The 27,496-nt window shown below is 34.1% G+C and overlaps 1 protein-coding gene across 3 annotated transcripts in view; it reads left to right on the top strand.

Annotated features, from left to right (window-relative positions):
* The window catches only part of Dh31 (diuretic hormone class 2), a 297,142-nt gene that overhangs the window by 17,212 nt on the left and 252,434 nt on the right, over positions 1–27,496 (top strand). The gene's annotated exons all lie outside the window — the stretch shown is intronic.

Genomic DNA, 27,496 nt, shown 5'->3' with positions numbered 1-27,496 from the left:
TTTTTTTTTTTTTTTTTGGCGCATCAACAGCTGAGGTCATTAGCGCCCGGAGCTTTTTCCAGTGCACTGCCGGCCTCCGGACAGTGTTCTCTCGTTACAGACAACACTGTCCATCACCGGACAGTGAGCTGTAAGAAGCTCCTAGGAAGAGAAAATCTAAGGGTCAGCTGCTGGATTCGAACCCGGGACCTCCGCGTGGGAGTCCAGTATGCTAACCTCATAGCTAATCCCTTCCCTAAAATAAAGTTTTTTAATTAACTGTTTTACGTTTTTGTTTTTCCCTGCGATACTGAAAATATAAAATTTGTGGCAATTAAATTGTTGGCTGTTGACCTTTCCAATGGAGGCGTTAAGGGACTACTAACGGTTCAAAGTGAGAACTTGCCTTAAATTAAAAACATTGTTATAGAAATGAAATTCCCTCGAGTAATGTTGTAGCTCACCCAAAACAGAAAAGTAAATTATCAAACCTTAATTTCCTGTAGAATTTCAAAGTTAAGCTCTTCTTTTTACACTTTATATTAAAACTTTTAAGATTATTCTTCATTGTTTATTTATAAAGTTACGCAGAAAATCTAAATTGACCAATCACTAATTATAACTTGTTAGTTTTATTATTATTTGTTGTTGTTGTTGTTTTATAATTAGAAATATTACGCTACCTTTTAGCTTTCTTGTTGACTTTGCTTTAATCGTAGCGGAAGATGAATCAACTTAACTTTTAGTTTCCTGGCAGTTTAAGCAAACAAAATTATACAATAATTTATACAAATACTCGTACTACTAGAATTTCCTTCAATTAAATCGATTATCTACTTTCAAAAAAAACAAATATAGTTTTGTCTTTCATGAAATTTATGGAGATTAATTGCAAAATTAATCTTTGACTTTTAGGCAAAATAGCTGCTTCCATTTATTTTCACATTGTGGACAAAATACTAATTCAGGGAAGGGATTAGCTATGAGGTTAGCATACTGGACTCCCACGCGGAGGTCCCGGGTTCGAATCCAGCAGCTGACCCTTAGATTTTCTCTTCCTAGGAGCTTCTTACAGCTCACTGTCCGGTGATGGACAGTGTTGTCTGTAACGAGAGAACACTGTCCGGAGGCCGGCAGTGCACTGGAAAAAGCTCCGGGCGCTAATGACCTCAGCTGTTGATGCGCCAAAAAAAAAAAAAAAAAAAAAAAAAAAAAAAAAATTTCATTTATTTAGGGTTGTTGTAAAAAAATTACAGTCATAAAGGAGGGTTTGCCCTTTATTTTAAAGAAAATTTGGGAATTTTTATCTTTTATAGAAAAAGAGAAAAAAATTGTCAAAGTTGGGTGTTTTTCAACGTTACGCTTTTTCGTGCATTTTTTGACGATCAACCCTTATACAACTGTCCTACCGGACAGTTTTTAATAATTATTTTTTATCCCAGCGTGTAACAGTGCAACAAGTAAAACTGAGAAAAGTATAATATAGAAAGAAATTTGCAGTTATTAACTGTGCAGAGATGGTAATTCACTTTTAGACTGAACTGTACTTCTCTCATTTATTCGGTTCGTCAGTATTCTAAACTGTTCCGCAAATAGTGAGAAGGGTTAATATTTGAAATTATTCAAAGCTTGGCTTACAATATTGTCTTTACGTTAAACCCTATATTATCCTTAGCACCGATTGCTGAATTCAAAAAACTAACAGAGTGTGCTCCGGTCCCACTTATAGAAGTTATAGAATAACTGCATGCAAAGTAATTGCCTATTTTTTCCGGCAGGCTTTACGTCCAACCTCCAAATTAGGTGTCGTGGATGGAGGAGACTAGCAAACATACTTAACTGTATATTTCTCATATTAACCATTAAAATAAATCCTAACTTTCACGCTCAGGTGTCCAACGGGCCCAAACTTACTTAACAATGCCATCTCTATCTGGGTTTCTACTTGGACAGTAGACTCAAGTGGAATCCCCACACGAGACTGAAAAGACTACAAACAAACAAAAGGTACAGACAACTAAGACGCATGATCGGACCCAAATCTAAACTAACCACATCTATCAAACTAACCCTTACAAGACGTTACTTTAACCCATCTGGACTTACGGATCAGAGCTCTGGGGCTCAACTAAACTTTCCTATATCTCCCGCATCCAATCCTTCCAATCAAAAGTCCTCCGCCGTATTGTAAATGCTCCCTATTATGTCTCTAATCTCATCCTTCACAAAGACCTAAATATCCTTTTTATCACTGAAACAATCCATTCACGATTCCTCAATTTCCACAAAAGCCTATCCTGCCATCCCAATTCAATAGCTCGAACCCTTTCCTTATCAACACATCCTAACAATTCCCCACGACGTCTAAAACAAGTTGACCTCGTGATCTCCTAACCTAGACCATTCCAGTCACTAAAATTCTCGAGAGTGTCACCACAGGCTGATTTCTCAATTCCTGTGTTCTTGCGGTTGCGGTGCGCGTCGGCTATGCCGGGCAGTATTCGCATCCTGTATTGTACTTGTACCATTCACACTTTGCCTGGTGTGTATTTATTTTAATACAGATAGCAAATAAATAAATTGAAGGAAAAAAAATAATAATACAAAATAATACATCTTAGCTTTGCGGACCTCGCCTCAAAACCGTTCGGCTAACGTAGCGCCTAACTTCATGTACGACCTAACTCGTATCTATGCCCCATATATTCACATTTGCACGCTTTAGCGTGACAATGCGAACCAGGTTTGGTTGATTTTAGTCAGTAGTGTATATATATACTACTTCTATAACTTAGTTACCCTTCTATATCTCAATAATTATTGTTAGTAATACATGGCCATTTAGGTTAATTATAGAGCTAGGTTTTCTCTACAATTGGATAAAGAAATCATTGAATTCTGATGAACGGGAATAGAGTTATAGAGGATTGAAATTTGAAGGTATTTGCAAACGTCAAAAATTTAACCTTCTATATCTCAATATTTATTGTTAGTAAAACATGGCCATTTAGATCAGTTATTGAGCTAAGTTTTCTCTACAATTGGGTAGAGAAATAATTGAATTCTGATGAACAGCAAAAGTGTTGTAGAGGTTTGAAATTTGAAGGTATTTGCAAACGTCAAAAATTTAACCTTCTATATCTCAATATTTGTTAGTAAAACATGGCCATTTAAGTCAGTTATAGAGCTAAATTTTCTCTACAATTGGGTAGAGAAAGAATTGAATTCTGGTGATCAGGAAGAGAGATATAGTGGATTGAAATTTGAAGGTATTTGCAAACGTCAAAAATTTAACCTGCTATATCTCAATATTTATTGTTAATAAAACATGGCCATTTAGGTCAGTTATAGAGCTAAATTTTCTCTACAATTGGGTAGAGAAATAATTGAATTCTGGTGATCAGGAAGAGAGATATAGAGGATTGAAATTTGAAGGTATTTGCAAACGTCAAAAATTTAACCTTCTATATCTGAATAATTATTGTTAGTAAAACATGGCCATTTAGATCAGTTATTGAGCTAAGTTTTCTCTACAATTGGGTAGAGAAATAATTGAATTCTGGTGATCAGGAAGAGAGATATAGAGGATTGAAATTTGAAGGTATTTGCAAACGTCAAAAATTTAACCTTCTATATCTCAATAATTATTGTTAGTAATACATGGCCATTTAGGTTAGTTATAGAGCTAAGTTTTCTGTACAATTGGGTAGAGAAATAATTGAATTCTGATGAGCGGGAAGAGAGTTATAGTGGATTGAAATTTGAAGGTATTTGCAAACGTCAAAAATTTAACCTGCTATATCTCAATATTTATTGTTAATAAAACATGGCCATTTAGGTCAGTTATAGAGCTAAATTTTCTCTACAATTGGGTAGAGAAAGAATTGAATTCTGGTGATCAGGAAGAGAGATATAGTGGATTGAAATTTGAAGGTATTTGCAAACGTCAAAAATTTAACCTTCTATATCTGAATATTTATTGTTAGTAAAACATGGCCATTTAGGTCAGTTATAGAGCTAAATTTTCTCTACAATTGGGTAGAGAAATAATTGAATTCTGGTGATCAGGAAGAGAGATATAGAGGATTGAAATTTGAAGGTATTTGCAAACGTCCAAAATGTAACCTTCTATATCTCAATATTTATTGTTAGTAAAACATGGCCATTTAGATCAGTTATTGAGCTAAGTTTTCTCTACAATTGGGTAGAGAAATAATTGAATTCTGATGAACAGCAAAAGTGTTGTAGAGGTTTGAAATTTGAAGGTATTTGCAAACGTCAAAAATTTAACCTTCTATATCTCAATATTTGTTAGTAAAACATGGCCATTTAAGTCAGTTATAGAGCTAAATTTTCTCTACAATTGGGTAGAGAAAGAATTGAATTCTGGTGATCAGGAAGAGAGATATAGTGGATTGAAATTTGAAGGTATTTGCAAACGTCAAAAATTTAACCTGCTATATCTCAATATTTATTGTTAATAAAACATGGCCATTTAGGTCAGTTATAGAGCTAAATTTTCTCTACAATTGGGTAGAGAAATAATTGAATTCTGGTGATCAGGAAGAGAGATATAGAGGATTGAAATTTGAAGGTATTTGCAAACGTCAAAAATTTAACCTTCTATATCTGAATAATTATTGTTAGTAAAACATGGCCATTTAGATCAGTTATTGAGCTAAGTTTTCTCTACAATTGGGTAGAGAAATAATTGAATTCTGGTGATCAGGAAGAGAGATATAGAGGATTGAAATTTGAAGGTATTTGCAAACGTCAAAAATTTAACCTTCTATATCTCAATAATTATTGTTAGTAATACATGGCCATTTAGGTTAGTTATAGAGCTAAGTTTTCTGTACAATTGGGTAGAGAAATAATTGAATTCTGATGAGCGGGAAGAGAGTTATAGTGGATTGAAATTTGAAGGTATTTGCAAACGTCAAAAATTTAACCTGCTATATCTCAATATTTATTGTTAATAAAACATGGCCATTTAGGTCAGTTATAGAGCTAAATTTTCTCTACAATTGGGTAGAGAAAGAATTGAATTCTGGTGATCAGGAAGAGAGATATAGTGGATTGAAATTTGAAGGTATTTGCAAACGTCAAAAATTTAACCTTCTATATCTGAATATTTATTGTTAGTAAAACATGGCCATTTAGGTCAGTTATAGAGCTAAATTTTCTCTACAATTGGGTAGAGAAATAATTGAATTCTGGTGATCAGGAAGAGAGATATAGAGGATTGAAATTTGAAGGTATTTGCAAACGTCAAAAATTTAACCTTCTATATCTCAATAATTATTGTTAGTAATACATGGCCATTTAGGTTAGTTATAGAGCTAAGTTTTCTGTACAATTGGGTAGAGAAATAATTGAATTCTGATGAGCGGGAAGAGAGTTATAGTGGATTGAAATTTGAAGGTATTTGCAAACGTCAAAAATTTAACCTGCTATATCTCAGTATTTATTGTTAATAAAACATGGCCATTTAGGTCAGTTATAGAGCTAAATTTTCTCTACAATTGGGTAGAGAAAGAATTGAATTCTGGTGATCAGGAAGAGAGATATAGTGGATTGAAATTTGAAGGTATTTGCAAACGTCAAAAATTTAACCTTCTATATCTGAATATTTATTGTTAGTAAAACATGGCCATTTAGGTCAGTTATAGAGCTAAATTTTCTCTACAATTGGGTAGAGAAATAATTGAATTCTGGTGATCAGGAAGAGAGATATAGAGGATTGAAATTTGAAGGTATTTGCAAACGTCCAAAATGTAACCTTCTATATCCCAATAATTATTGTTAGTAAAACATGGCCATTTAGGTTAATTATAGAGCTAAGTTTTCTCTACAATTGGGTAAAGAAATCATTGAATTCTGATGAACGGGAAGAGAGTTATAGAGGATTGAAATTTGAAGGTATTTGCAAACGTCAAAAATTTAACCTTCTATATCTCAATAATTATTGTTAGTAATACATGGCCATTTAGGTTAATTATAGAGCTAAGTTTTCTCTACAATTGGGTAAAGAAATCATTGAATTCTGATGAACGGGAAGAGAGTTATAGAGGATTGAAATTTGAAGGTATTTGCAAACGTCAAAAATTTAACCTTCTATATCTGAATATTTATTGTTAGTAAAACATGGCCATTTAGATCAGTTATAGAGCTAAATTTTCTCTACAATTGGGTAGAGAAATAATTGAATTCTGGTGATCAGGAAGAGAGATATAGAGGATTGAAATTTGAAGGTATTTGCAAACGTCAAAAATTTAACCTTCTATATCTGAATATTTATTGTTAGTAAAACATGGCCATTTAGATCAGTTATTGAGCTAAGTTTTCTCTACAATTGGGTAGAGAAATAATTGAATTCTGGAGAACAGGAAGAGAGATATAGAGGTTTGAAATTTGAAGGTATTTGTAAACGTCAAAAATTTAACCCTCTTTATCTCAATAGCCAACAGGTCCTATGTCTTCCTTCAGGTTACCCGCCTTGAAATGAATAAATTTCTGTCTCTCTTCTTTTCCTTAGTAGTCTGTCAGTACATCTTCTGCGATAAGCTATAAGAAGAGGTTATTCTTTAATACTATAAACATCTTTCTAATTGTATAAGTCATTTAAAAGGTGTAGATCATGAAGCTGTAATTAGTTCTAAATATTAGCATAGAATTGTTTATAACATGGAAAAGAGAAATGCATCTAACTGCATAGGGGGAAGTTGAGTGAAACTAAACGTACTTGTTATTTCCGGTTTCTATTGCTTTATGAAGACGTTTAGGAATTCCAGATTATTTACATCCACAGTAAATAAAATTTATTGGGCTAAATAACAGCCCCGGGGGGCGAACACATTTAATGTTTCTACTAGTTCATCCCTGATCAAATAGCCTCGCCAAAGTAGTATTGCACCCTAATGATGTCTTTTAGTATGGCCGTAATCGTGCAATAAAAACCTTCTTTTGTGCGTTAGCTTTTTTTTTTCACGCCAGTAGCTTTTAGTTGAATGAAAATCGACTCATATTTGGGTGGGCCAGCGAATTACAAAGTCAGAAAGCAGTTATTAAAAACAAAAAAATTTGAACAATCCACAGACTCTTTGTCATGCCGTTCCAATGTATGTCTCCCCAAATTCTTTTTGCACACCCAAATGAAGATATCCGAATTGCCACAACCTCGTAGAACCCCCAGTGCAATAAATTAATCTACCTCTTTATTAAATCCTCTGTTCCAAAATCCCTCCTGGTGAACTCTACAGGACTTTTGTCCCTCAACCGTCTGAAAACTTGAAACCACTGTCTTAAGAGTGTTTTTGCAGCGAACTGAATCGCGTAACTACAGTTGACTGAAGTTGGTGTACTCGCGAGTCTGTCCTATCCCGGAATATCTCCATTTTTCAGCTGGATTTTCCGAGTCGTGTGTTTTTGTTTTTAATCTCTAATTTATTTCACTCCAATCACCATCATAAATTCAATTATTCCACAACTATCTCAAAATCCATAATGCCAAGAATATTCCTCCATCTGTGGGCTAGTCCGGATACATTACCCACAATTCCTTGCTTCATTACCATCCATTAATACTCCTCTCTCCAGAAATCTCCCAGCCGAACCTCTATCGTTTAACTGTTTAATACCAACTCCCTAATTTGGATGAGATTAGCCCAAATGACTATCTAACGGCTACCAATACTGCGTGCAACCATCGGCTACGCAACTGTTAGTAGACGATTTGTCAGTTTGGTGATTGTAAATACATTTTCTCCGCATGTACACTTCACTTTACATGTTTGTTTCAGCTTGCTGCGTTGATTTAAGCCGATAGAAATATAATAGCTACAGTTCCAAACACACCCAACCACATCTTACAATTAACATACACACAAAATCCAACTACAAAGCTACTTTTTTACTTTCTCTCACCCCATAGTTTGAGAAAATATACCTTCCAAAATGCTGTCCACTGTTAGGCCCTGCCTAAATTCTGGTATAAACTAATTAGGAGTAGTAAATTCTAAAATTATTCATTATTTTTTCTCCTCAGTGCTAAAGTTGAAATCTTTTATTTTTTTTGAATAAGATAATAGCAATAATAATCAAATTTCAAAGAATAATGTTGATAAAATAGAATTCAAAAATAATGAATGAATTTTAAAAATAATTTTTTTATTGTTTTCGAGTTATACTACTCATAACAAGAGTTAGGCTCAATATAGAAAAATTAACTAAATTATTAACTAAATACAAATCTGTTCAACATATACAATACAAAAATAAATTTACCACATAATTTTAATATAATAAAAATTAAATCACTGTTAATAAAACTAAATCAGAAATAAAAGTAATACCATAAAAGTCAAGAAAAACTAAAACTAAAATAAAAGTAATACCATAAAAGTCAAGAAAAACTAAAACAAAAATAAAAGTAATACCATAAAAGTCAAGAAAAACTAAAACAAAAATAAAAGTAATACCATAAAAGTCAAGAAAAACTAAAACAAAAATAAAAGTAATACCATAAAAGTCAAGAAAAATCTAAAACAAAAATAAAAGTAATACCATAAAAGTCAAGAAAAACTAAAACAAAAATAAAAGTAATACCATAAAAGTCAAGAAAAACTAAAACAAAAATAAAAGTAATACCATAAAAGTCAAGAAAAATCTAAAACAAAAATAAAAGTAATACCATAAAAGTCAAGAAAAACTAAAACTAAAATAAAAGTAATACCATAAAAGTCAAGAAAAACTAAAACAAAAATAAAAGTAATACCATAAAAGTCAAGAAAAACTAAAACAAAAATAAAAGTAATACCATAAAAGTCAAGAAAAATCTAAAACAAAAATAAAAGTAATACCATAAAAGTCAAGAAAAACTAAATCAATATAACTTAATATGACAAAGTAATATAATAAAATAAATACATGATTGATTTAACACAGTTATTCATCCTCAGAAAAATAAATACATATACAAAATAATTACTTTCTTAGTATAAAAAAACTGAAAAATACAAGTCTAAGACAACAAACTAGATATAGATTTGTTACCAGGAATTCTAAAATAATAACTAGACAAACAGAATATTAACTACAAACCCGTCCAAATTAATATTAACAGAGGGAGATTACTCATTTAATAGGAAACTTCTGAGTGCAGTGGCTCCACAGAAATAGTTATATATCAAGTTGGCCTGGACTAAGGACTCAATTAAAAGTGATGTTTCTATTAAATTATTATGACAGGACATTATCCATATTTAGGCTTTCAGCTAACTGAATTCTAAGTGACGCAAAAGGTGGGCACACAAAACATAAAGTGATAGAATGAGTCGGAAAATGCCAACAGGCACCGTCCGCCGAGGCGGGTGTGTGGGGCTTCACCCACTAAAAAACCCCTCTTTTTTCAGGTGAGTTTCCTCCTCGGCACCACCATAAGGTATTTCTTCGGGGAGGCACCTCGTATTTTATTCGCCACATTTTACAGACAGGTAGCTCCTATCTTTCAATCCTCTCCAGATCCTACCTCTTCACCATTAAAATCCTTCTAATATTCAAGGCGATGACATGCCAATTTTCTTTGCGTCCCAGCATTGCCATCATCAGCGTTTCAGGGACAATAACTCCTGTAACGTCCATAATGTTTTCCCTTTCTACCTTCCACCGCACGCAGTCAAAGAGTGTGTGCTCAGCGTCGTCTCTGGGTGAGTCTCCGTATATACAAGCACCATCAGGGCGTTTTCCCATGCGGGCTAAGTATGCCATGAAACAACCATGCCCTGTAAGGATTTGGGTCATGTAAAAGTCGACCTGACCGAACTTCCTTGTGGCCCATAGTATTGGATCTGCTATCAATCTGGCCGTCCATCATCGGCTCTCGTTGGCCCATCGGGCAGTCCACTCCTGTTCTACATGGGCTTTGGCTAATTCTTTAGCAGTCCCTGCATCCACGCCTTCTTCCTTTCACAGTAGATAAGCTTTCTTCCTTGCGGAGGCCATTAGATCTATTGGGGTCATACCTGCCAGAACTAAGGCAGCTGGCTCCGATACTGTCCGATATGCACTGATTACTCTAAGGGCGCCTTTTCTCTGCACTGCAGCTAACATCCTTCTATATTTATCTTTCCTGAGTGCATCTGCCCAGATCTCACCTCCATACAGTACTACAGCTTCTGTTACCGAGATCAGCATACGGCGCTTACATGGAGCCGGGCCTCCGATATTCGACATCAGTCGACTTAAATTAGCAGTTATCTTGGCTGCTTTAATCGCTAAGTGCTTCAAGTGCTCACCGAACTTTACTTTACTATCTACAATAATTCCCAGGTACTTCACCTTTCTTTCGACCCTAATTACATCATCTCTAAAAGGCATTGGTCTGCATATACTATTTCTTTTTTTTTGTAATGGTCAGTACTTCGGTTTTTTCTACTGCTAGTCTCAGTCCATGCTCTTCCAACCATAGGCATGCTCGCCTCATCACTTGCCCAAATCGGATCTGTGCGTCTTCCAAGTCTCTAGCCCGTATAACAGCCGCAACATCATCAGCGTACCCCACCAGATAGGTATCCGGCGGCATACTCATACGAAGGAAACCATCATAGACTATGTTCCACAAGTCAGGACCCAAAATGGAGCCTTGCGCCGCTCCTCCAAAAATCTTTTTGTTTTTGTTTCCTTCTACTGTATCATAGGAAAGCACTCTGTCTTGCAGATAATTATCAATAATCCGTAAGAGATAATCTGGCAGTTCAAACTCTTGTTCCAGGGACTTCATGATGTCCTTCCATCTCACGGAATTGAAGGCATTTCTCACATCCAGCGTGACCAGTATTGCCAGCTGTTTTTGGCTTCGGTATCCTTGTAAAACACCTTCTATACCCTTCATAACATCATAGATTGCATCTATAGTGGAACGTCCTTGTCGGAATCCATATTGTCTTTCTGATAATCCTCCTGCCCGATCCACCGCTGCCGACAGCCTGTGTTTTATAAGCCGCTCTAAAAGTTTACCCGCAGTATCTAACATGCATAATGGTCTATACGCTGATGCCGACTTTGGATCGCCTTTCCCTTTACTGATAATTAATATCTTAATATCTTAAAACTCAACTTAATTAGCAGCTTTATCCAATATTAACTTTTGTGTTATTTTCTGTTTTTGTTTTGCATTTTGTGTAACGATCACATTGTGTCTATAAATTAATTCTATTTCATAAATTTATAGACTTGTAAATGTTTTCATTTTACCACACACTAAATTAAAGATTGAATTTTGCCTTTACAAAGCTTTCTTGTTATATTTGTTGAATAACTTTGGGCAGACTATTATTAATTTTATATCTCTGTTTTATTAATAATCACATAATTATATAGAACAAATAAAAATTAAAATTAAAAAAAAAAAATAAATAAAGAATAGTAATTCTGCTTACTTTAAGCTTATTTGAAAAGCTAGGTGTAAAAAGGAGTTATCTACAGTTTTTTAAAATTTTTAGTAGGGACAAAAAACTAAATATGCTTTAAGATATACTCCTTATGTTGTGTCTGCTGTAAGGATTAGTTAATGTATTGTGATGGGGTTATTTGGGGCTCAATTTGCAACTTTCTAGGGCATTTTTTAAGCTTGCTATAAGCAAAAGTTATTTTGCAGCCAACTCTTTTTTGCACCAAAATCATAAATTTTCATTAAAACTTGAGTATATATTAAGTACTTTAGTCAACAGATTTCTTGTTTTTGAGCTTTTAAGTGACATTTTGTGTCTTGTCGAAACGAATGTTAGATATATTATTATGCCTGTCAAAAAGAAAAATAACAATATCTACCTAATATAAACATTAAATAAATCTAATAAAAAAGTTGATTGCGTCATCTTTTCTGTTTGGAGCAAAAGAAAGTTATCTGCAGTAGAAAACTCATTTTTGCTCCAAATTCTAACCTAGGTTAGAGAATAAGTAATAATAAACGAGTCTGCATAAAGACTCGTTTATGCACCAAAAGATGTAGAATTGAACGTACAATAGGGGGCGCCACTAAACACATTTTCTGAAAAAAATGTAGATAACTCCTTTTTGAACCAAGCTCTTCATTTGCTCTGCAATTTTTCTCTCAATGTTTAATCTTTAATAATTAATTTGATGTTTTGACACTTCATTGCAAGATTTCTTTTGTTGTAAGACCAAACTCCTTTGCATGGGGCCGGACCCCAATTATAAATAAATACATAAATTCTAAAATTGAATTTGAAGAAAAATCCACAACTGGGAAAATGGTACTTCTTGACTGAATAGATGGATATCTCTCTCGAAAAATGGCTCCTAGGTCTGCGTTAGAGAAATTCGTAATAATCTAAAAATACTGAAAAATCTTTCCAATAACTGGCATTCTCAATTAATCAGTTTTCTTCAAATTGAAAAATTTAGCCTATCATTTGACTTTTATTATTAGCAAAAGACAATACAATATAAAGTGCCGTTACAAAGAGGGTTTTAAAGAGACGTAGTAGAACATCAATACCGAATGTATTTAATATTTCATGAATATCGTCGAATAATTCTAGATAGAATCTCATAATAATGAGATAAATAACACTTGATGAAGTGTCTTCTAGTTAAGAGATTTTAATTTTGTCTCTTTGTAACAAGAACTTGTAAATAAAGTTATAGTTTAAAGCGAATATTTTTTGTTTTTGAATAATTTCATTCACAAATACACTGAGATAACTTCAAAACATTTATTTCCAGTTTCTTATATTTTGAGAAACACTGAACTTTAAAAAAGGGATGGTAATATAAGAGCCAATTATTTGTATAAGTAAATTAAAAACATATGCAAATTATAACTTACAGTGTGGAACAATAACAAACGTTTATGATTAAAAATAGTGACCACTTCCCAGAATGGAGTTCTATTAAAAAGTTTTGATTCAAAATGTAGAAGAAAAGGGGAAAGAGTTGCGTTGGTTGGTTCATTTTGAAAAAAAAAAATTGAAAGAGCTGCTGTTTCGTAGTTTGAAACAATAGTAGAATGACATATTATTGTTTGCAATATGCAGATTAGAAGCAAGCAGACGATAGAAGCAGGAACATTGTTGGAATGGATAGTAGAACAGCTTCTAACTAACGACTACGTCGCTTAGTTACACAAATTGTGATGAAAATATTTTTTTTGTTCCTCCCATTTTGTTTTCTAAACAACATTTACACGATATAAACATAATATCAACACAATTTTTCTACTGACCTCTTCTTCATGTCCATCGCCCACTTCGCATAAGTAAATTATGTTTTTTAATCTCGTCATCTTGACCACAGAAAAGTGTATAAGCTAAGCGCTGTATATCTGCAATATTTCTAACTTATACATCCTTTTTAAAACTCATCAGAACGGTAAAAGAAGTATAGCGTCCAATCTAAAGGCCACAATATTTCAAGTTTAGAGGTGCGATTAATTCTTTGAAAATTAAATACGAATTCACGCTTCATAAAATCCCCCCTCATATTTCAGATTAATTTTATTTATTTCTTAAAAGTTAATTAACTTATGTTTTTATTTATGGTTTTATTATTTTGTTTGTCTAAATATTATGAACTCAATGTATTTGGAAAAGTATTTATATTAAAAGATAAATAAACTCCCCTTTCGAGTAATTCAGCAGGAAATAGAATAACTAAGTCGAACAAAAGTAGAGAATTAGTTCCAAGAACTTCTCTCACAAAAAGTAGTAAACAAGAATAGAATGAAGCTTCTCGAATTAGATAATTTTGCCTGTTACAAGAAGAATCTGGCCTACATAATAAATTACACAATAAAATAAAACTTAAAACAATAATCTGTAAGTAAATTAAGAATAAACAATAAGAAATTATAATACTATTTTATTAGAAAACATTCATTTATTATTAACTTATTTTCCTTATATTCACTTTACGCTATAATCTCTCATATAGCGTTCCAAAAGTGTATGTTTTTAAAATGAACTCAATAAATTCTAAAGAAGCTAAACGTTGAAAAACACCCAACTTTGACAATTTTTTTCTCTTGTTTTATAACAGATAAAATTCCCAAATTTTCTTTAAAATATAGAGCATATCCTCGTTCGTAAGTGTATTTTTTTTTTTGCATCAATGCAGATTAAATTTCTACATCTACTGTAGTAATAGAATGTAATAGTGTAATATGTAGAAAGGAAATAACTTCTTTTTTTTTTAATCTTGTTAGATTAAATGGCCACGTTTTTCTTAGCCTTTTTTTTTTTCTTTTTTAATTAAATTCATGTCAATAAAAAAAGTAAACTCGAAAGTTTCTCATGTGCTCAGTTTAACTCAGTATCGATCAACTCTTATCGTGATGTTAGCACACCACTCAATGTGCACCATAAGGTTTTTAACAATTTGCGATTGCTCTTCTAGAACAATTGCTTGAATAAGGGCTTCAGATTATTTGTTTTGCTTCTACAATTCTCCACTAGAAGTCACTGCTTACATTTTGTTTTATTAGACTTAGGTTATTAAAGTTAACTGGTGACTTTGAAACCATGTTGTCCAATGAAAAAGTTCACCGAATCTTCTTCTTGTTACTGGGGGTCTTATCTTCATTCATAGTGTAGTCCAAATACCGCAGCACCTTCTACTAAATCCTAGAGGATGTCCCCGCATAAGCGAAGTAATGCTAGAGGAGACTGAACTTATTTACAGCCTAGTAATTGCATATCTTCCTCGACACTTCTTAGGGTGCGTTCCACTAAGCGCTCACAACGATCAAAATCTACTTTCAGCCGTTCCACTTGACGACTGCGGTCGTTGTGGTCGTGGATAAAACGTCACTAATGACGTTATTATTTTAGCTCACGCGAAGCCCACAACGCCCTATCTATAGAGCTGGGTCGAAGTGGGCGTTCAGAAATATGGCGCAATTTTTAAAACAAAATATGGCGACCGAAAAAATTATCTCATGTAAATGAAAGTATTATTTCATGTAAATAATAGAATGTGTTTCTCGAAAGTCTACTAAAAATAAATAAATAAATAATTACTTATCCCTTTACATACTAAATCACTGAATAACACAAAATCATTTACCTGAGATAATTTTTAAATTCTTCATCTGAATAAAGATCAATTACACTGATAGCTAATAATACGTGGCGTAAGTTTTCGCTTTACATCATTGCGATTTTGTAAAATTGCATTCCACTCTTCATCGGAACTAGATAAAGAACTTTCTAAAGCATTATTAATAAATATCCTACTGTTGCCACAAAAGACATTTTAATTTTATTTAAACGTCAATTTTATAAATACTCCACTAAAATGTAATATAAAAAATTGAATTATATATATATTTAATATAAGTCAACTTTACCAATAATTAATAAAGTTTATTATAACTGCTTATAAACGGGGTTAAAATTAAAAAACAACCTCTTCAAGCTTCTGACTTATTTTCGAGGCCGCCATTTATAATGTTTTCATGAACGGTTAAAACGCCCACAGTCCATTCCACTTGGGTTTTCGATCGCAACGCTCGCAAGCAAGTGGAACGGGCAAAACCGCGGTCGTTGTGGTCGTGGATAAAACGTCACTAATGACGTCGTTATTTTAGCTCACGCGAAGCTCACAACGCCCCCCACCTTATAAGAGCTGGGTCGAAGTGGGCGTTCAGAAATTTGGCGCAATTTTTAAAAGAAAACATGGCGACCGAAAAAATTATATCAGGTAAATGAAAGTATTATCTCATGTAAATAATTGAATGTGTTTCTCGAAAGTCTAAAAAAAAATAATAATATGAAAAATTACTTATCCCTTTACATACTAAATCACTGAATAACGACCAATTACACTTTGATAGTTAATTACAAGTGGCCTAAGTTTTCGCTTTTCACCATTTCAATTTTGTAAAAATTGCATTCCACTCTTCATTGGAACTAGATGAAGAACTTTCTAAAGCATTATTACGTTGCATTAATAAATATCCTACTGTTGCCACAAAAGACATTTTATTTAAACGTAAACTTTATAAATACTCCACTAAAATGTAATATAAAAAATTGAATTATATATATTTTTTTAATATAAGTCTAACTTTACCAATAATTATAAAGTTTATTATAACTGCAAATAAACGGGGATAAAATTAAAAAATAACCTCTTCAAGCTTCTGGCTTATTTTCGAGGCCGCCATTTGCAATGTTTACATGAACGGTTAAAACGCCCCATAGTCCATTTCACTTGGGTTTACAATTGTAACGTTCGCAAGCCAGTGGAACGGGCAATACCGCGGTTGTGTGCGTGATCGTTGTGAACGCTTAGTGGACCGCACCCCTAGTTGAATTTTTTGTATTTAAACAACTTTTTGTTAATGTGAATTCTGTCAGTACTTACATAACTTAAGTTTTTATTCATCTCAGATATTGTATCTAGAGTTAGTGCAACTTGAATCTGTCCCTGAGTCTGTGTTATAATGGTGAAAAAGCACTTTTGAATTCTTGAACACAGGATGAATTCTTATTTATTTTATTCAATTCATTTAACTGCTTAATTTCATTAACTTTAAAGTATTGTTGATATGGCGTTTTTTTAAAAATCAATTTGTATAAATCAAGCTTCCATTGGTTTAAAAATAGCCTCCAAATTGTTAAAGAGAGTGACGACCATGAGAGATGTTGACATCATACTTCTGAACATTGAAAAACCAACTATTGAAGGTCAGTTTGTATGACGTCGATGATAATGCTATACAAGATTTGAATAAGTATTCAAGGTGTAAATAAAATAGATGGAGCACATGGAACACATAGACACAGTGGTGCATTATGAGGACCAAGTGACAAGAGAAGTGATAAGCGAGGCAAACATACGGTCCTCACAGACTCCATTATCTTGTTGTCCTGCTTGGCCACCCAGTTTTGATGTCCACTGTCACCAGCCAGACATACCTCTCCAAGGAACCATTTGATTTTATCTATGGTTCAGCTTAGTTCCTATAAAATAGTTTATATCAGGAACTTTAAAGAAAAATAACACAACCAGTTCTTGTTCTGAGTATGAAAATATCCTCACTTGAAATCTCTTCTTTTATATCTGAAGCTTAAATCATCATGTCTTGGACTAGTTCTTGTCAAAAAATGCTAAGAAGATCCAAAAAGGTTCAATTGTGCTGTAAAATGTCTCATAATTCGGTTTCAACGCAAATTTGAATGAGTTGTTGAGCCTCATAAAGAATTTTTTTTACTAGCATTTTTGATAACAATTCAAAGCCGATTTTGGTCTCTATTCTTTATTTTCTTCTCTAAATGTATCTGAAACTGAAAGATTTGAAAAGTTTCTGTCTCGGGACCATCTTCAGTCCTCAATTATTTATACAGGGTGTTCATTTTAAGACGGCTCAAATGAATTTCATGCTTAAACGGTTAATCTGAGCAAAAAATGGTAGAGGAAAAATTTGTTGCCAGTCGCCTCTAGTTTCAGAATATGGGACTTGATTTTAGAATCCTGCCCGAATACGCGGCAGACGCGCGACCAATAGTGAGGGTTCGCAGTTGACCCCCATTTTCATATACACAGTTTTAAAGAGTATAAAAAGTTATAAAAGAAACTGGAAACCGCAATTCGATATCTTTAAAATTAAAGGTGCTAGGCCATTTCAAAATCTGGTATTTATTAATCATATTTCAATTTTTTAACTTGTTATCAAAGAGAAAGGAGAGCACGCGATTGGTCATTTTTATGTATTTTTTCATCCTCTTTCTTCTGAAAATATTGCCAAGGCAGTAAAGTTAGTATTTTCTCTTAATATCGGGAAATAAGTAGTTTTCCGAGTGATTTTTTTGAACAATAATCAAATGTTAAAGAGCTTTAGATGTTCACAAGCATACACAAAATGGCTAAAAAATAATTTTACACCTGTTACAAACAAGGTTTAATAATTCTTTGGCAATTTTGGGAAAGTTGCGCTTAATTAACGACAAAAATTGGAAACCTCCTGCCACATATTTGTGTACGCGATCAGGAATCTTAAATCAAGTCACATATTCTGAAACTAGAGGTGACGGGCAACAAATTTTTCCTCTACCATTTTTGGCTCAGATGATCAACCGTTTAAGCATAAAATGCATTTGAGTCGTCTTAAAATGAACACCCTGAATATTGTAATTATTACTATTTTGTTCAGACATTTACAAGTTTTTAAAAAGTATTGTAAGTGAATCTGCAGTCGGTTCGTGAAATATGCAGGACTTGAAAACGTGAGGGAGTTGTCTCCCAGAGCAGGAACTCCATTAAAACTTCTGATTATTGGTTGAAGTTATCCTTTTAAAGAAGATGATCGTATGGTCATCGGTGATTTATTCTCTTAGGAGGATTTTTTGGGATTATGAATGAGAAACCATCTTGTGAGTGAGTGGGTTGGTATGGTTAGACGTGGAAGTTAAGGAAATTTTTATAGAGGGTTTTTTATAATTTGTACAAAAGGAATTTTGAGGTCAGTATGAAGGAATAAATTCGATCACATTAAACGAGGCTCTGGTAATTTTGCTGGGTTTTCAGGAGTTTTATAATAATGTTACATAGAAGTCTTTTGGTCTGTCTACCTAACCTTGGTGGGTCCTAGCCTCCCCAGTGAGTCCATTCCATAGTTCCCGGTCATTTGCAGCCGTTTTCCAATTTTTCACCTTTAGCAGGTTTTTTTGCGTCACTGATGACACCATCCTCCCATCTCAACTTTGGCCTCTACTCCTCTCTTTCCGTCTATCTCCATCTCGAGCGATCTTCTGGGAATCGATCCGCCATCCATTCTCGTAACATGCCCCGCCCAGCTCAGTCTTCCCAACCTTATCACACGTACCACGTCCACCTCTCCCATCAGGTGATATAGCTCCCTGTTTCGTCTCCTTCTCCATACATCTCCCTCCTTCACAGGACCGAAAATCCTTCGAAGGATTTTTGCTTTCAAATATCAGGAGCCTGCCCTCATCGACTCTGGGAATTGTCCATGTCTGAGAGGCGTACGTCAAAACTGGGCGAATCAATGTTTTATATAGCCTTTATATTCGTGTTCCTAGAGATCAGCTACTCTTCATATATCGGATCAGACCGAAATAGCATCTGTTAGCTATCGGTATTCTTTTGCCGATCTCCTGCGAAATGATATTGTAGGTATTGACTTGGGAGCCAAGGTACACGAACTCTTCAACTTTAGCAAAAAAGAAGGAGTCTATTTGAATACCGTCTCCAGGAAGCTCATTGCCACGTCCGACATACATGTATTTTGTTTTTGTTAGATACGATAGAATTTGGTACGTGTGTTAAATTCCAGTCTTCTTAACCTTGTGTGTGGATTCCATCCGAAGCTTTTACCTACCTTTAGTCCTAGGTTTTTAACTTGGTTGACAGCGATCTGATAGCCTTATAAAAGGGAATTGGAGAGTAAGAGAGAGGCAGGTCGGAGGTTGAAATGATATGTTTGCTATTAGTGGGGTAGACTTCTATGCTCCACCTGACAGGTAAAGCCAGAATTGCCAAATATTAATATGAACTTGAAGGACACGAATCGCTAGTACAAGGTCATAGTTTGGAGCAATCGAAAATTTTCCCACGATCAAGGCATCCGTGAAGGCACAAACTTTTTACTCTAAAATATTTAGGCTATATAATTGAAAACAACTAAGATTTTAACAGCACGAAAAATTGTTCATTCATTTTAAAACTGACATTACATCAAGTAACGCAAAGTTTTTTTTTGTCGTCGGCGGCACGTGATGGATTGGCAATGAAAAGGCTTTCCAGGCAAGCGGCAGCTATGACTTTGCCTCATCATTGAAATCTGCGTAGTATACATAACTTTTGCTTCTCAATTCTCCTCTGCCAACCAATTCTTGTGTTTTTTTTTTTCCTACCATCAGAGAGTGAAATAATTTTCCTTTTCGTTTTAACTTAATACTCGTGAACTCTAAAGTGATTGGCCCCCCGAAGTCTATTTCGGTACCTGCCAGCATTCAGAAATGTCCTCTCCAGAATCTGAGCATACAAACTCAGGAAAACGTTTTTACTTAAATTGACATGATCTTGTCTAATTTTAGACACTGTTTTTAACCTTCCCTAGGGAACCTCAATGTTTTGATACAGATTGCTGCTTGAATATCATCATGAATCACTTCCGGTGATAATACGTAATCAATACGTGTCTACCATGAAGTAACTAACATATCAGAATGGAATTAAGATTTCTCTTAGTTTTCAGAAATTAGTCCAAAATTTCCATAATATGTAAAGGATGTTGCTAATTTATAATTTTTCGACAACTGTTGAATGATGGTTCCATTATTTAATGGTAGCAGGAAAAACAAAAAGTTAATTACAACCAACGAGAAAGGGTTAAGGGCTTATTTACTAATTAGCAAAAGGGCTCCAGAATTTTCCAAATTAAACGCGAACGAGGTTGTGTTTTTTAGTGATTCTAGTTTATGAGGTAGTCAAATTTAGCAGGTTTTCAGATTCGTTCAAATTTTCCTCCATATAGAGAATACTTTATGTTAATGTACAGGTGTTCTGTAGAAAGCAATACTCGTAAGTGCTAGGACTCGATTCGAACCCAGTCTCTGCTCGTGGAAGTCTTGTGCTCTAATCAAAGAGCTAATCTATTCACTCTTTTTAGATACTGTTAATGAAACAAATGGCATTTTTTAGAAACATCCCAACAGTTATAAATTTAACAGTACATATGTAGACGACACAGCCATATTTGCTTCAAGTACACATCTTTCATCAGCTTCTTACAAATTATAGACACACTTACATAAAATAGAATCCTGGGCAAAGAAGTGGCGGATTAAAATGAACCCACAGAAATGCCAGCATGCCACGTTTACTCTCCGGCAGGGGCTCCTGTCCACCTGTCCTCTTCAACAGCATTCCACTTCCTTGTACTAGATCTGGTGCGCTACCTTGGGCTCTACATAGACAAACGACTCACGTGGAACCCACGCACTAGACTTAAAAGACGAGCAATGACAAAACGTGCGAAACTACTTTACAGACTTCTTGGACGACGCTCCAAATTACCCATTGAACTAAAACGATTAATTATACAGTAACATACTATCGTACACCACTTAACCAAGACTAAATATAAAAAATTCCATACTGCTCTCTCTACTTGTCCCAATCCTCTAGTACAGTCTCTCGCCTCCTCTGACATTCCTGACAATCCTCCTCGCCGACTGAATCGCCAGTGGCCCCGCGACTTCCTTGCAGTGTGAAGAACTAAACGCCATTACTCTCCTATCTCTCCTCTCTCCTCCTCATATTCTCCTCCTCACATTCCCCTATCTCATCTAGAGAGTGCTACCGCTAGGTAGTTTCTCTCCTCCTGCTCTTCCCGCACCAGTTCATCTCATTCACCTTCTATTTACTTATTGTATATATCTACACAGATTGTAAATTACAAAATAAATTAAATAAAAAAAAAAAAAATTAACAGTGTTCTAACCAAAAATGTTTGTTAAGACTAGAACGAGAGAAGCTAGGATTTTAATTTTCCTTTTTCCTTTTGTTAAGTAAAGCGTTCCGGTCAGATCTAATTTTCGATTTTCAACGTAAATATCCTACGTGAGAGCTACTACGTCCGAAAAATAGTTCAAAACAAATATCAATAGCAATATCGCATGAAGCTGAATTTGTTTGACTGGGTCATGAATAAGGTGACCTGACAGTTACTTATCGCTCTAAATCCTTTAACCAAAATGGACCCACTTCTTTTAGTTTTCTCAATAATGGCGCCAACAATTTTTTATTTTGGAAAATTTTTACAAGAAAATTGTATTAAAGCAATTATGGCGGAGAGAAAAGCGGGAACTTCTCTCAAAAGTTCCATTTTATGTACAGTTTTGGGTCTCACAAACTATAAAGCAAAGCTGAAGCGGGTGTACCGCAAGGAAGCATCTTAGGGCCTATCCTATATGTTATATACACAGTAGACATACCAATCCATCCTGAAACTGTCCTCCTAACTTATGCAGATGATACCGCTATACTTTCTCCTCACATTGATCCGGTAACTTCACACAGAAACCTTCAAACTCATCTCTTTTCTCTTTAAGTTAGTTATTAGTTAAAGATTACTTAATTAAGTGAAAAATATATACGGATTTCCAGTATAAATACTATAACCTCCAGCTAATTACATAAATTATTACAGAATATAAAAGCATAAAAGTAAATAATGAGGGGAAAAACAATGAAAAACCCTTAGCCTCTAAGGAAAGTTTTACTTCAGGGAGTCCTTAACTCTTCTGTGCCTGTGCACCGTGCCCGTACTATAGTCCCCTATTAGTCTGCATAGGTGATTGTGACTTAATACAAACTTACTGAAGAAACCAGTAACGAGGTACTTGATGTAGTGTTCTACATAGTCCATGTTGGTGTTAGAGTGTAGGTCTATAATACGGGTGTAGCGGCGGAGACCTCTTTTCTCTTGAGAAATGGTTCAAGAAAATGGAAAATCAGGTTAAATGAAACCAAGTCTCAAAACATTACTTGCATCACTCTTCCTCCAATCTAACATGACTCAATTCCAATTCCTCCTGGCAATGTTGGCCGTTATCTTGGGCTTTATTTAGACAAAAGACTGATTTGGAACCTGCACACACGACTTGAACGAACTGAAGTTAACAGGCGTTATCGACTACTTAAAAGACTTCTAGACCAACGTTCAAAACTTTCACTTATTAACAAACGACTGATTTACAATTCTACACTAAAACCCGCCTGGACGTACGGTATTGTGGGGTTCAACGAAATGCTTCAATCTTCAACGAATTCAATGTCTTCATTCGAAAATTCTCCGCACTATGGTTAACCCTCCATTTTATGTTTCAAATCTAACCAAACTTTCTTTAATGAACTTACAGTCTCATTCCAATCCTCTCATTGGCCATTTATCATCTCGTCACATTCCAGATCATCCTCTTAGACAAAACGCCAGTGCCATTACAATTTTCTCTCTCATTACATTCATGTTGGTCTAAAACCTTTATTTGAGAATTTTCTCAGGGAGAATTAAAGGAATTCTATTTTCCAGGACTTATAGGATAAAGAATTATGTATTCTTCGTTGTAAGTAACTTTTCCATTACGATTCTGTACTTTACATACATGTCGGACAAGATTGGATGAAATTCTACGGAAAAACTACTTTACAAAACGGATTTTTTAAAAAAAATTTGAAACCGTAATCTTTGCTTTTCTCTAAACTCGTTCTTTTGAATCCAATAGCTTTTATTTGAACAATTTTTTCGATAATTATTTTTAGGAAATTCTGTCGTATCAGTTTAAATGTAAAAGCTTGAACATCGAGAACTGTAGTTAAAGATATCGTGTGAATGAATGTTCATTTCAGAATTAAAACAAATAAATTTGTTAGGAGCAACCTAACCTGATCTTTAGCAACCTAACCTGATCTTTAGCAACCTAACCTGATCTTTAGCAACCTAACCTGATCTTTAGCAACCTAACCTGATCTTTAGCAACCTAACCTGATCTTTAGCAACCTAACCTGATCTTTAGCAACCTAACCTGATCTTTAGCAACCTAACCTGATCTTTAGCAACCTAACCTTATCTTTAGCAACCTAACCTGATCTTTAGCAACCTAACGCGGTAACCTTTCTTTTCTGGCTACATCTCTTTTCACTAAATAAAATAATGTTACTAGCTACCAACTTATAATAGAAATCGATTTTATAAACAATAAAAACCTCCTAGTTTAATCATTCTAAAGCACACCTACCGCATATTATGTAACAGTAAGAGCCTCGGTCGGTTATAATGACGATATTATAAACTTCTAATAAGTTGGATTAAACTTTATCACTTCGCAAACGTACGCGTATATTGCATTAAATTTATACATTTGTATCTGTTAAACTTTGTATCAACTGTTCAGAATGTTTTAGTTCACTTTTGATTCGTGTTCAGTAATTAGGAACATTGAAATACGATTATAATAATTAGACCAATGTGAGGATTTGATGAAGCAGATGTTTTTGTGTCTTAGCAGCTAGAGTTGAATGCCATTTATACCGTCATGTAGTTTAGACAATACTATAGTATTAATTACTCAAAACAGTGACATAACTATAAATTGCAGCGTCTGCCGCACAGAAAAATTAAAAAAACCTGTTTGGAAACCATTACCTAATAACACTCAAGTAGCATTTCGCTACCATTTGCGCTAACAACGTCTTGCGATCCTTTGAATTTTTGTATCTATCGTTTCCCCATAAAAGGCTTAACATAAATGATGGAGCCTTATTAAATTTTACTTTATTACAAAAATCTTGAAACTTGGCAGAATCTTTAGAAAATATCTCTACATTCTATAACATTAGCTTAGAATTCTATTTAATCTTAAATTTTGTACGAGGCCTTCTTTTTGTAAACATTACTCAAAATATATCCCATACCCTTGTTTTTAGAATATTAAAATGCGTTTAATGAATATCCTAGCTTGTAAAAACATGATTATAAAATTTTAAGCCTTTCTGAAGAATAATCATTAAAAATAATATCATCAGGAAAGGGATAATTGCCTTTTTTTAGGCTATCCTCATTGTGTTTGTTTTATAATGACAACTACGTTTGTTAAATTTATTTTCAGATTGCCTTGTATATGTCTAATTTGATTTACGAGGTGTGTTCAATAAATAAGGTGAATTTTCAAATTTCGCGGGCTACGTACATTCGAATTACGAATGTTTTTTTTTTTTATGTTGGTACACTTGTCTCGAACATATTTTCAAAGTTGTAGCTATATAGCATGTTTAGTTTGTTTGTGAGAGGCATAAATAAGGCAAGTGTTTTGCGAGTTCGGCGATTTTCTTCTGTCGAAAAAAATGGATCAACGAAGTTGCATCAAATTTTATGTAAAAAATGGAATTAAGTGCTCAAAAACACTTGAAATGTTGACAGTGGCGTACGGTGAGAGTACTCTGGGTCAAAAAAAGGTTTACAAGTGTTACAAGCTTTTCACAGAAGGTCGAGAAGATGCGAATGACGACGCTCGCCCTGGACGCCCCAGTACATCAACAACCGATGAAAATGTTAAGAAAGTAAAGAAAATTGTCATGAAGACTCGTCGAATCACAATTAGAGAAGTTGCTGAGGATGTCGGCATATCGGTTGGCATATGTCATGCAATTTTTTCTGAAATTTTGGGCATGAAGCGTGTGGCAGCGAAGTTCGTTTCAAAATTGCTGAATTTTGATAAAAAAAAAACCGTCGCATGAGCATCGCTCATGAATTGTTGAATGACATTATCATGCCTCAGCCACCGTATTCACCAGATTTGGCGCCCTGCGACTTTTTCCTGTTCCCAAGATTGAAGAGACCCATGAAAGGACGGCGTTTTGCGACGATTGAGGAGATAAAAACCGAATCGCTGAAAGAGCTCAAGGACATACCAAAAAGTGCATATCAGAACTGTTTCGAGGATTGGAAAAAACGCTGGCACAAATGTATTATATCTGAGGGGGACTACTTTGAAGGAGACCAAATAAAAATCGATGAATAAATAAATATTTTTTGAGAAAAATGAAAATTCACCTTATTTTTTGAACACACCTCGTATATCAAAAGAGGGTATAACTTATAATTAATTGTGCTTTTCGTTAAAATTTACAATTTGCTTTAGTCGTATCGCTATTGTACCTCGTCGCCAGAAATGAGATTGCGAGGCCACTATCTTTTAAGACTTTTAAAAGTGTTACCTGAAAGTATCCTGGAAGATAGGTGTTGTACCAGTGGATTGTGATGAGATTTAATGTTAAGATGGAGTTTTCTGTACCGTGACTAAGCAACTTGTGTGACGAAAGGAATGTTTAGGTCTGTGTGTATGGTTTGATTGGTGACGTAGAAAGGAGCGTTTACTGCATAGCGAAGAATTTTACAATAGGACAAACATAATTTTAATTTTAGTTTTCGTATTAATTATAAAAACTTATACATATTATAGTCGCAAAAAACACAGAAATAGGACAATTTTTATTTAAATTCTTAAGCATTTCCAGTGAGTACGATACTCCTGCCTAGGGTAAGTGTAAACGGAAATATCTGTTATTTCCGGAATAGTTCTACAGTGAAAGAAAGGAAATGCAATTCTATGGCGAGAGATAATAGCTATAATTAAATAACCATCAGGAAACCTGTGGTAGATTTGAAGTAATATTCTGAAGAATTTATTTCCTGATGAAGCAAATCGTTTCATTTACATCCTGCAAATCTTACTGAAATAATTTGTTAAATTTCCTCTCTCATGTTGTTTGAGATTCTTCTTAATAAATTTTCAGTGTAGAATTCTTACAAAAATAATACTTCCTCCAGATTGGGCCACGTTTAACTAGCATAGAAAGATGATCTGGATGGAACAACTTGCCTCGGCACATCCTTCTTTCTATATTCTTCCCTCAAATGAACTTTAAAACCTAATTTTTGCTAAATTTCTTATTAATTGATTAGCTAAATGATTGACGTAATACTTGTAAAGTATTCTATAAACATTTGAGCCGTTCACTGAACAACACGATTAACTCCATAAAACAAGTGGAGAAATGTACATTGTTTTTTAGGCGCCACGGTAGCCGAGCGGTTAAGAGGCGAGACCTGCAAAGCTAATATGTATTGTGGTAATGAGTTCGATTCCCGTCTAGAGGCCTTGGATTTTATTTAATGGTTAATACGAGAAATTTACAGTAAAGTATGTTTGCTAGTCGCCTCCGTCCGCGACACCTAATTGGTAGTTGGAGGTAAAGCCCGCCTGAAAAATTAGGCAATTACTTTACTTTTTTTTGCATTGTTTTTTTATAATTATGTTTATAATATTTTAAAATAATTTACCTTCATTATTTAGCGTCCGCTACTGAATTTCAGATTAATTATTGCAAAGATTTAAATTAGAGCAAGGAATTAATCAAAATGGCTTCTGAAATAAATTATTTATTATTCAATGGCCACAAAAATGTTTGGTCATTTATTGGTGTTAATCTTTATTATTTGAGAGATTTATTATATATATAAAAAGCTATGACTGAACCAAGTGCTTTGACTCGCAAATTTAATAGATTTGAAAAAATAGTGTTAATCGATTTGTGCAGTGAACGGCTCATTTAATTAAATATAAAAAAGCTATGACTGAATCAAGTGCTTTGACTCGCAAATTTAATAGATTTGAAAAAGTGGTGTTAATCGATTTGTGCAATGAACGGCTCATTTAATTAAATATAAAAAAGCTATGACTGAATCAAGTGCTTTGACTCGCAAATTTAATAGATTTGAAAAAGTGGTGTTAATCGATTTGTGCAATGAACGGTCATTTAATTACAGCTCAATTCTGTAGGAGCCAATAAAAATACAGAAATTTTATGAATAAATCTGATTAGTCCCTCTAACTGTGTTTACAAAGCAATGAAGCTTTAACAGTAATCCTTGTTTTAGAATACTGAAGGTATTGTGATTTGTAGTTAC

This window comes from Rhodnius prolixus, unplaced genomic scaffold (assembly GCF_049639745.1).
Source record: "Rhodnius prolixus isolate KJV_2025 unplaced genomic scaffold, Rpr scaffold_3, whole genome shotgun sequence".
Taxonomy (NCBI): Eukaryota; Metazoa; Arthropoda; class Insecta; order Hemiptera; family Reduviidae; genus Rhodnius; species Rhodnius prolixus.
The sequence above is the reverse complement of the archived record's forward strand: the minus strand, read 5'-3'. Positions and strand labels throughout refer to the sequence as shown.